This window comes from Pleurodeles waltl, chromosome 1_1 (genome assembly GCF_031143425.1).
Source record: "Pleurodeles waltl isolate 20211129_DDA chromosome 1_1, aPleWal1.hap1.20221129, whole genome shotgun sequence".
NCBI classification, from domain to species: domain Eukaryota; kingdom Metazoa; phylum Chordata; class Amphibia; order Caudata; family Salamandridae; genus Pleurodeles; species Pleurodeles waltl.
The window spans coordinates 325,977,734-325,989,909 of NC_090436.1; the positions used below are offsets into that span (position 1 = coordinate 325,977,734).

General features: G+C 43.0%; 1 long non-coding RNA gene across 1 annotated transcript in view; it reads right to left on the reverse strand.

Annotated features, from left to right (window-relative positions):
* Positions 1-12,176, reverse strand: part of LOC138257652 (uncharacterized) — a 1,190,164-nt gene that overhangs the window by 539,033 nt on the left and 638,955 nt on the right. The gene's annotated exons all lie outside the window — the stretch shown is intronic.

A 12,176-nucleotide genomic window follows, 5' to 3' on the forward strand; every position in this document is an offset into this window, starting at 1 on the left:
TTAGAGGGATTGAAGTCTGTTATTAAAGCAGTCATAATGACTCTCATGGACTATGCCAACTCAATGTATCTGGACCTTCCTGCAGGATCTCTGTATAAACTGCAGATAATCCAAAATGAAGCGGTCTGCCTAACACATAAACTCCAAAGACATACCCATGTCTCCCCTATGCTGAAGTAACTGGATTGGCTGCCTTTGAAGTAGAGGATCCAATTTAAGGTTGCTTGTATGACGTATAAAGCTGTCAACAATCTAGCTCCTGTTTTTGTGGCCAGAATGTTAAACAGATACACTGCAAGTCGTGCACTAAGATCTCAGAATGCCAAATACCTGAGCACCCTCCAGTTTCATACACAATGAATGGTGAAGAGAGGAGTTACTCTGTCCTCGCCAAGACTCTTAGGAATGCCCTGCCATCAACAGTTTATCTGGAGCCCAACTTCCTCAGATTTAGTAATCATTTAAAGACCTAATTATTTAAACCAGCCTTTGACTAACAGGGGACTACAATCTTTTTTTCCTACTTTCTGATGTATTCAGCACCATGAAACCTCTGTGAGTATGAGTGCTCAATAAATACCCTAACATAACGTAACAATTACGTTGCAGTAAAAAACACTGACAATTAAATACCAGAAACGTTATTATGGTTATCATATTTCCTAAATTGGAATACCAAATGTATTGATTTGGAACTAAACTTAAACTTGCTACTTTTCCTGAACCCTCAAACGTCAGCTAAAAACACCAATTGCAACCTTATTCCTCTAATGCTAACACTATGATTATCCCTAGCCCTGTAAATCTAACTCAAAGCAAGTCCTGAGTCTTGATCCTAAAACTAATCCTAGCTATAAAGCTGAAACCAAGACTGATGTTAATCACTGACGCCAAGTCTGATACTAAGACATTCCATAACAAAAACATTCTACAAGAAAAAATACAAGTGAACATACCATCAACATAAAATATTTGTAAGTAAAAATGTTTACCTTCCACCTTGGGTATGTGTATCTTAGTTGTCTTGGTTATATCTGTTATTACTGTACACAGTATAGGATAGGCACCTGGGATAACCATAACAAAATTAAACTAAACAACTTATGTTGACATGTGGGCGGTAGCAAAACACAATTTCAACCCAGTCACACAAGCATTACTGCGAGTAATTTGGGGGATACACCAACAGAGCGAACGCAAATCACATAGTCACACCCGTATGGGTCAAACTGAAATGCAGTGACACATACGTAAACTCTCCCCCACACATCTTCTGCAAGTTCAACAATAGGTAATTATAGCCATATTTGCCCGCATTACACACAATCACACTGCAGCCAATACCTGTTTGCAGTACAGGAGACACTCATGCTGAGACCCCAATAAACACTTTCAATATGTAATAATATCAGTTTCAGAATTACTTAACTTACCTCAATATCCAATATAGACTAATAAAGGCCATATGTTCACCAAGATATAAGCATCAGCAATAGAGGAATAACTCCTGATGACAGTATTCTCTCCAGCAGCATCCCACAAAACTGGTAGCAACTTGAACTACAGCTATTGATCTGACAAAGCTTCTTGGCAAACAAGCACTTTTCTACTTCATCAACGTCTTTCTGTACAGTCTGCAAAGTAGTTAACTACTCATTTAGCTTAAACCTTTACTGTCTCAAAGGCTTTGGCATTTCCGTAACTTGTGATGAACTTCTGGTCATGCTTAATAGGGGATATCAAATGTGTTCAGTCACAGAAGATCCTACTTCATAACTGCTGTTAGAGGTCATCATTAAAACGTGCCATTGTGGCTCATTTCTTTATACAGTGGCTGCTGAGAGGCCACCTCTATATGAAATTGTGTCAATCTGCTGTAATAGTAATCTATATAATTCACACATTCAGCAGGGTCTGTATTTTATAGTGTAATAGCTTTATCGTTTGTGGCAGGTAAACCTCTTCAGTGTAATGATTGCTGGACTGTGATGGTCACTGTGTCATGAACTCCATATATCTAGCCATGCTCTTCAAATAGGACTGTATTCATGTGTACTTCCTAAACATTCTGTGGTTGGGTAGCTTTAGGGGCAATTTCACTTCCATGATAGGAGCACAGTAATATCACCCCCTGGTCTTTAGCTTGTGATAGTCCCTTCCAGAACAGTCCTCTTCAGTGATGTCACTTCCAGGTCAGGACTTTTGAATCAGGGTTCATAAGTGGCATCACTTCCGAAACAGATATAGGAGTGATGTTTCTGCCAGTTCAGGCATCATGAGTTATATCAGTTTCAATGAAGGTGCAGAGTGGATCACACTAGGTCAGGTAAAAATTGTAGCTTTGTTTAAAACCACAATAGTTTAAAATTCAGTTAGCCATTCATCATACAAAATAAATAGGAGCTTGAACAAGGTCACTTTCTCTCAAACAAATATCAGTCATGGGTCACAAAGCATGTTATACACCTAATTTCAGTTCAAATGAACAAAACATACACTTGAAGAATATAACACCCTCCCTCTAAATCACAAAATCAGGGCTTAACTACTTACGCAGCGTTTTAATCATATTTCAGGCCTGCCATTGTAGCATGTTTGTGCTGTCTTAAATTGCCATTTTAATCATGCAACATAAACATCTTCCCAGGACCAAACCTTCCTTTTTAATACATATGTCACCCCTAGGGTAGGCCCTAAACAAATCATAGGGCAGGGTACATTGTATTTAAAATGCTGGGCATGTACTTTTGAGTTTTCCATGTCCTGATAGTGATAAACTCCTACATTTGTTTTTCAATACTGTGAGGATTCCTTCTCCCATAGGAGAACATCAGGTTACCTTATCATATTTAATAAATGCTAACTTTTGATTGTGAACAGGTGCACAATTCATGTTTGGTGCATGAAAAGTTGTAATTTAAATCTTCTTTGATTGTAAAGTCTGATTTTAAGTTATAATTTTGAAAATGCCGCTTCTTAAAAGTCTGCACTTTTCCGCCTATTTGGTGCTTGCAGCCTGCTCCTGGGTCACATGACTGGGTGTAGCTGGCAGTTGGACTTTGTTTATGCCTTCCAGACAGTCACACAATAGGGGAATTAGGTGTGCCTGGATGGACCATTAACTGGCAGGATGGGGGTGTGGAGCTAGGCACAGCTCCACTTGCAACTGAATAGGCTGTGCCTTGCCTTCACACAAAGGAATTGTCACCACTGCATTGTTCTTGCAGCCAGCATGGACCCAGGGCAGGGGAGTCAAGAAACTGAAAGGACTTCAAAGGGAATCCTTTGAACACATGCACTACTTCAAAGTGGACACCAGGTATACATTTTGGACCCTCAGACCCAACTCCTGAGTACACTCATGGTCCTGTGGATATTACAGTAGAAGGAATGATGTGCTGTTTTGCTGCTAGAAGGATTGACACTCTGCTGCCCTGCTACTCTGTTGCTCTGTTGCTTGCTGACCTGCTTGGTGAGAAGGAAGACTGAACCTGCACCCTTCGTCCCAGACTGAAGTGACTCCAAGGGTTAGCCAGATTACCTCCTGTTTTGAGCTACAGGGACATAACAAGCTTCAGAGGCTTCTTGAAACTGCCCAGCTTACTTGCTGCCTGGACCTGTCTGAACTCTACTGGCCTCTGTTTGAGCCAGTCCCTGGTCCAAAACACCAGGTGTGGCCTCAGTTGAGCTCTCCTGAAGTTTTAGGCTCTTCAAGAACGTGAACTGGCCTTTTTGTGCCAAGATCCTGTCTCCTGCGCTGCCCACCAATGCAAAATTGTTTTTTTAAATTGATTTTCTCCATTAATTAATCACAGATATGAGTAAGAAAGCATAGTATTGCGATAGAAAATAACTGACCAGTTAGGACACTAATCATAAACATTACTAATTCCATCTCGCTACATGGACCCCCTTTCATTTTTCCTCCACCAATTGCCTGTCAAGGAGACTGACCTCCTTCCTAAATATTCTGATATTTTAATAGCGCCCTCACCCTGTGATCATATAGTTTTTCTTTTGGTTGAACTTGTCGCTCACATTTTATTGAGCCATAGCTTACATGACGTAACTTCTTTCTTCTTCCACAATTGCAAAATCAACGATTTCGCTATTAAAGTTGCAATAAAGAAGTACTGACGTTGTCTCACTGTTTGATCGAGTTGGAAACAAATTCAAAATAAAGTGCCAAGTGTGTCCGAGACCAGGGGCTTATAATCATTATTTATAAGAATAATGGGCTGATAGGAGCCCGGCCTGTTGGCTGGTTTATCCTTTTTTAATAAGATAACTATGACTGCCTTCACAAAGTCTTTTTGGATTTCACATCTGTTGGAAAGTGGATTAATGGTAAGGGCAGTAATTACCCACACTTAGCAATTGGCCGCAAACCCCCACTAGGTCCAGCAAGGGTCTCAATAAATTAATCACAGCTCAATCCTTGGTAGCTTGGCAATTAGCAGGTGTGTAATGCATTCAATAATCACAAAATAGTAAATAAGTAAAATACAAAACACAATAAAAATCCAACACCAATTTATAAGAATATTTTATATTTTTATATTTAAAATAACACAAAAATGACAAAAATCCAATAAAGGGAACCGAAGATGTGAATTTTTAAAAATGTAATGGTTTTTAGCATATAGAAATCAAAAGTGCCAATTTGGACATCTGGTCGCACTTGACCAGGGCAAAGTCAAAAGTTGAGGCCAACTGTGATGGAGCCCTGCTCTGAGCAGGAGGCCTCAGACAAAGTTTTACCATCGGACCTAGATAAATTTTTGAAGATCTCACCCACCGGGATGAAGTAACAATTTGAAGCCTACCTCGCTGGAGCCCTCTTCGGATATGCATTGTAGGAGACCTCGGTGGAGAGTTCTTTGTTCTACATTTGACTTAGACAATTTTTCAGGATGGAAATCTTCGTACAGGACTAAGTCAAAGTTGAAGCCGACCTCGCTTGAGCCCTCCTCGGATACACTGCACAGGAGGCCTCTGTAAACTTTTTACCTTCAGCTTAGAAACGTTTTTGGAGCTTTTCCTCTCCGACATCAGACATCCCTCAACAGCAAGCTGTTTTTAATGCAACATCATCAGACTGCCTTACCACGAGCCCCTAGTGAAATCCTGGAAGTTTGGGGCTCTGGAGCTTTTCAGTGGGACAAACCTGCAAGTCAGGCTCTGTCACGGTCGACGTTGGCCAGCTTGACTCACGATGTTGGGCCGGTCCATTTATGGACCTTTTTTTTCAAAGTTGCTCCAAACGTCTGGATCTTCTTCCACAAGCTCTTTTAAGGTTCTTTAGATGTCCACAACTCACCCCAAGGTTCCAGAAGCTCTGAGTTGCTCTTTGGGGGTTAGGACTCCAACCCTCAGAATGCATCTGGTTCAAATCCAAAAATGACTACTGGTACTGATAAGGTTAGAGTTTAAATCTGGCTGAGTCCACCCACTGGCGTGGTTAGGTTTCCCTTAACACACCCCTTTCCAGCCCTCACATAATCTAATCAGGTGGCACCTGGCTGTCTTTCTTTGCAGGAAATGGGAGGTCCATTTGCTGCCCCAAATGTCCTTCCCTCCTTTAAACTTCAGTTTGGCTGCTCTCCCCCCACCCTGTTCTTTCATCTGCTGAGGCAGATCTCCTCCCCCAGATGCTTCCTCTGTTTTACACAGGCCACTTCACACCTCATCAAGGCAGCCTGACTCAGGCTGCCAGAGCTGACCAATCAGAGAAGGGTAAGACGGGGATGAAGTTAGTAACTTTTAGTAAGAGTTCTAAAACTCTTTCTAGGTACTAGTTTTATTAAATTCAACAGTGGCAAATTGTTGGATTTATTGTAACTTTTAATTTGATAGTAAACTTGCCATGATTAGCCCCTTCCCGTGGAAAATAAAGTTAGCCTATGAAGCTCATTCACTACAATGGGGAAAACTAATTTAACTATTTTCCCCACACCAGGGCTTATAAAACATATAAAGTCCCTGCTTATAATTACACTGCACCCAACCCTGGGGGCACTTAGGGCACACCTTTGGGGTGACATATATATAAATAAGGTAGCTTGAGACTTTGTAAGTACTTTCAATTGCAAAGTCGAATTTGGGGTTAACTTTAACTTAACAACAGCAAGCAAGCCGGGCCTTCCTTTAAAATGACACTGGCCACCACAGCAGTGCACCTGTGGGTGTACTACCTATGCTGGGTTCCCTAAATTTACACACCCACCATATACTAGGGACTTATAGGTAGGGTGATAGAGCCAATTATAATTAGCCTGATTTGCATAATCCATTTTAAACAGCGTACTGGCCATGGGACTGTTTTGCAATACCCAGGGCACCGTCAGAGTCAGTAACCACCAGTATCAGTCAAAAAGTTTGGCATAGCAAAAAAGAGGGCTTTCCTACAACAGCCATTCAAAATCTAATTGAAGAGCATGACAAGGAATTCACTCAGCTGGTCAGCCAACAGCTTATAGAGCTTGGCTCGTGGGCCACTGCTCCCACATGCCTTCCCATTCAGGGAGTTATTAATCGTGGCGATCATGTCAGTCAGAGTGGTGGGAGCTTCTGCTGATGCCCTACTTTCATTTGATATGGAGGGCAGCTTAAAAAAATCCAGATATGGCTTGATGCTGGCCATATTAACACCTGATGTAGAAGTATATAAATTCTCATAATGGGACAAGAACACTGTCTATATCCACCATTTGATTCTCCTCATAATACCATTGAAAACAATAATTTTCGAGTTATATAACGGCCCCTGAGCTTCTCCTTGGCTGCCTCTAAACGTCCTCCAGAGACGAGAGAGCCCTCCATTGTGTACACCAATGTAGCACAGTCTAGTTCTTGAAGGCCTTGGGCTTTCTCCTTGCAAATGTTCTAAATTTCAGCCTGATATGCAATAGCCTCCCCCTTACAAAGGCCTTACATGATCCCCAAATGGGGAAAGATGTTACTGTGCCCTTATTTCTAGCTAGAAATTCAGACACCTTTAGCCGCAGGATGGATACCCATCTGGGATCTGTTAACAAGGAATTGTCTAGAGTCCACCTTGGCATACTAATAGATTCAAGGGACATTTGAATTTGAATAACCAGAACCAAATGATTTGAGAAAGGGTTTGCTAGAATGTAGGAGCTTTTCCTTGTCCACATATGGGAAATCAAAAAATAATCAACCCTGGAGGCTGTATTAAATCTCCTTGAGAAAAAAGTAAAATCAACTGTGGTGTGGTGATCTACCCTCCATACATCGACCAAGGCTAAATCTAGGATCAAATTTGTCAAAACAGAAAAAGATCTAGGCTTGTTCTGAGATCTGTTCTTTCAGGAAGTGCTTACTATAAATCCGGAATAATATTAAAATCGACCCCTATAATAAAATAGCCGGTTAAGGGGATGAGCACTTTGTACAGGCCTTTCAGTGATAAAGGGTCATCCTCTATTGCGCCATAAATGCTGACATTTTGAATAAATTTGCCCTGAACTAATATGCGAACAACAATCCATCTAGCCTGAATATCTTTGAAGACCTGAGAGACCTCACAAGCAAACCCTAAAACTATAAGAACCAACACCCCTCGTACCGCCACATTTGTGGAGGCATAATATGCCTGGAAAAATAGTTTGGTAATTTAGGTGGCTTGGTGCTTAATTTAAGATGTGTTTCTTCCACCAGAATTATTTGAATTTGCGATGTCTTTAGCCACTGGAACATTGCCTGATATTTTACCTGATTATTTAGTCCATTTACATTACAAGAGGCAAACTTAATTTCCTTAATAGCCATCATCCCATATTGTAGCCTATTTGGACCAGAACCCTCCCTTGTCTTGTGATCCTGCCTCCTAGTGTTGAAACGTTATAGCACAAAGCTCACACTTGATACAGAGACCATGTAACCTTTTTCCTATCCATGCTCATGTCAGTTTTTGTCAATTCAGAAATCCCTTTCCGTCTCCCTGTGACACACTACCCCCTCTCCCCCACCACCCAGTGGCTCCCTTGGAATCCCACCTGTCATGGGACCCCTCCCCCCACAGTGATACCCCCCCCCACACCTGCATGCCCTACCCCCCACCCCTCAGAAGCTTACAGTGCTGTGGCATGGCACCACCAGAACCTAGGTGTATGGGTTGGATGACAGATGGACATCAAAAAGGGATCAATAGGGGTTCTTCAGTGAGAGCCTGCCACCAAATGACCCCTATGGCCTATATCGTCTGGTCTTCAGCAACAAGGAAAACAAAGAAAATAGCTGGAAAGCATATAAAATCATATAGCAGTTTATTGAAGGGTGTAGTAATAATGGCTTCCTCAGTCCTGAGCCCTCCCATTAACTTAACGCATGGTTGGCCCCCAGACCCTTTTTATTAACTAGAGTGGGTTTTTTGCATGGCCCACAGAATGGAAAATAAGGACCCGTCTCTTGTGGAAAACATTAAACTTACATTGCTGAATAATCACCGCTGGTGCTCCTTGGCTTTTGAAAGAAGAAATCATTCCACAAAAATTCCTTATGACACTGCTGCCATGATGGACATGTCCAAAAATATCTGAAAAGAAAAGTTTTGTGTAATGTTGTAGATTTCAGCTTTGATGGCATGCAAGAGGACTTGCTCCCTTATACTAAAATTGCCAAAATTCACAAGAATAGCATGAAGGAATTTTCCAGACTTTGAGGCACGGAATGTGGAAGAATATATTGATGGACTAAACCTGTAATAAATTTATCGTAGACCCTGCTTCAAAGTCCTCAGGGATGCCCACAAACCTTAAGTTCGAACGAAGAGACCAATTCTCTATACCGTCCATTTTGACCTGGAGCTCTTCCAATTCCAATTGAAGTATCAGTACACTAATGTTTTGCCTTTTTGTTGTATCCTCCAGATCTGGTAGTCTTTGTCCTACCTGAGGCACTCTTTGCTCAACCTGGGTTACACAAGAGAAGAGTTGCTGAATATTAGTACTTATTTCCTCTAGCTTTCATATTAGTCTTCCTAAGGGCATCTTCCTGAGACATTTTAAGATCTCGAAGCTTGTTAAGGATCTGACTTAACATGATTTCCACAGTCGGCTTCTCTGCGGGCTGCTCAGTTGGAGGTGGCAGGACGAGTGCAGCTGGAACTATTGCTGACTCCTCCACGAGCACAGAAGATGGATCTACTGCTGTTGCTGGCCTTGAAAGCTTTGTAAACATTGATTCAGAGCTAGCATTCATAATTTGTGAAGGATCCTCTAGGACATCATTCGAATTGGCACTCAATCTCGGCTCTATAGATTGAGAAGACAGTACTGGCATAGGGCACTCTCTCATAGTTCCTTTTAAATTACTCATCCTAAATAAGGGGTACAGCAGAACCTTTTGAGTGTTAGTTAGGTTAGATGGGTTAAAAGTTCCAAGAGAGACCTGTTCACCCTGCTGAATCTTCTTGGAGCAGGCTTCATGATTGTTAAGACCTGGCGCAGGCTGGGACATATGTTGTTTGGAGCTGAGAGACTCTTGGCTCTGGCTGTAGTGATTCCTGCTCTCGCTCCAGTGAATTACCCGATAGAGGTGTCCCTGGCAATGAGAAGCCTGAACTGGGCGGAGAATCTTCTTCCACAAACACTCTGCCTGAAATTGCGACTTTCACCCAGTCTTGCATGACCAGATAGCCGCGAGTGGCGCTTTGTGTTTTTAGGTGCTGTACTTACCTGAAATGTTGAAAATTGCATATCCCTGGTTCTACTGATTGGATTTTCATTGTTTTGGTGTCAAATCATTTATAAGATTTTGCTCTATTTTTCTACAATGGTGTTGGGTTTTTCTTTTGTTGTGTTTTTAATTTATAACTGTTTGGAGTGCTGTATAAATACTCTACACATTGCCTGTATTGCTTTGTTCCAAGCTACCAGTATTCTGTTTCTTTTTGCCTCTTTGTTCTTGCTTGTGGCTCGTCTACTATAGAAGTGGGCTTTTGGTGTTCCCCGGACTGCTGTGCTGTGCTATGAAAGATGCTACAGCAGGATTATGAGTTCTGGCCTGCCTCTTGGTTGCCAAACTTCCATATTTGCTGCTTGGTGACTACAGCAGTGGAGGAGGCACCATTGGGTGTTCCAGAGGGCATCTTGGAGCCTGCAACGTGTTTGTGCCATTGACAGTCTGTGTGTGTTATTGGCACTATTACACATATGTGAAAGGTTGAGCCTGGCAAGCTGCCTGTTGCTATGGCTAAATGGTGCAGGTCTGTGTTTCCTGGCTTATGACCTCAGGGTTTTCAAGCAGTGCTGCAGGACGTCTGTTCAGTTGCAGTTTGTGCTTCAAGCTTAACTATTATTTCTCTGTAGTCCTGTGTCTTTGTTTCGGTGGTTTTCATCCGAGACAGGTTTACAGGCATTCTTTTCCTGTTTTTGGCTTGTGATAAGGGGGTCCTATGGCCTATTTGTGCCAGCAGGCTTTTTGTGATACTGGTCACGCTGTAGGAACTTGGTAGGGTGACATTCTTCTCTGTAGTTGCTGCGTTGGGTGTTACTATGTTTATCGGGGCCTGGTGATTTTGGTCTTGTGAGTTCACCCTGTGGATTGAGGCCAGTTGTGTCTTATTCATTGTAGTGAGCTGCAAATGGACCCTGCTATTATGCTGTTGTCTGTTAGCTACATGTATCCTGGGTTTTGCAGACTTCTGGGGTTCACATGGTTATTCAGCACTTTTCTCCCAGTGTTGCTTCTCTGGAACTTCAACTCCTCAGTGATGTCCATGCCTTTCAGGCTGTGGCCCTTACTGCAGCTTCTTCCATTGGTGTTGCCTGGAGGCATTTAAGGGGGTTCTTATGGCATGCTGTGCTGTCCACCCTATCGGTCTTTAGTGGCTTGGTCCCTGGCTTCCTTTTTAATGTGGACTCTGGTGTCCAGCTGTGCTGCACTGTCTGCTCTACCTTTCTCTGGGGCTTTACTCCCTGGCGTGCCGGTTTGTGAGCGTTTCGGCTCGGGTATCCTTTGGGACTGCATTGTTGTTGCTGCTTCCTCATTCCGCCGGTGTCGCCAGGGTCCTTCATCACATCTTTGACCCTAGCCACTTGTGTTTTTTAAGGTTCACTGTGGGGTCCCAGCATTTCCATTTCTTAGGAAGTCAATGCTGGAGTTCTGCAGTTCAGTACGAGGTTTGCTCCAGGGCTATTTGACTATGTATTAGCCCTCCGGAGGGCTGTTCTTCTTCTGAGGGGGATTCTCATCTTCCCTTCTCTGCACTGTCTTTGAGTGGGGACAGTGTGGATCTGTTATTTGTGGGCTCCTTGGTGGATGTTAAGTATGTACTGTGCCTGGGCCTTCCATGGTACTGATTCACTTCCTGCTCTTTTCAGCCAGTGATGGCTCTCTGGCACAGCAACAGTTGAGTGGCGTCAAGCCTTTTCTGTTGCTGTCCTTCCTGCGGCTCGTTCTACTGGTGTTACAATGTACCTTCATGGCACCGTTCAGTCCTCCAGATGTGTGTCTCCATCTTTCTATTCATCTTAGTCCTCTGCAGTTTTGGCAGTTAGTTGTGGTGTCACCCAATGGTATTGCTTGTGGAACACATTGTTGGGGATTTTTTTTCCTGTTGGTGTCTGTGTTGCATTATGATGGAGAAGTGAACTGCTATCCCTACCACTATTTCAGTGGTAGGGAGTGTTTCCTGACTGGTTGTGTCTGCGGAAGCTGGTGGTGCCCCAGCAGGGGTGTCAGTTTCCCTATCTGCTCTAGCAGTCCAGGCCCTGTTTGAAGCTGCAGTCGCTACACCCTTGTCTGCTAAGTGTGTGGCTACTCGTGCTTTGGTCCAGTTAGGTGTTGATCGGGATTCTGACTCCCCAGCCCCCTCCGTATCTGTATAGCATATGGTGCCTGGCTGGAAGTTCATTTCCAGGGATGATCTCTGGTGGAGGGGGCTGCTGAGGGCCTCTTTCCCCATTTGTTAAGCTTGCAGCGCTCTCTTTGCCATTGCACTCAATGATCAAGGAGGTGCTTTTTAGTTCCTGGGTTGTGCTGGGGCATAGCCAGGTTCCTTGCCTTCTTTAAAGCCCTTCTGCATTCGAATCTGGCATTGTGTTATTACTACCTTCCCTTTAGCTGATTCTATATTCCCCTAGTGTTGGCGGGTCCTCCTTCAACACTGATGATTGTTTGCCTTTGATTCTGGATCACACAATGGTTGA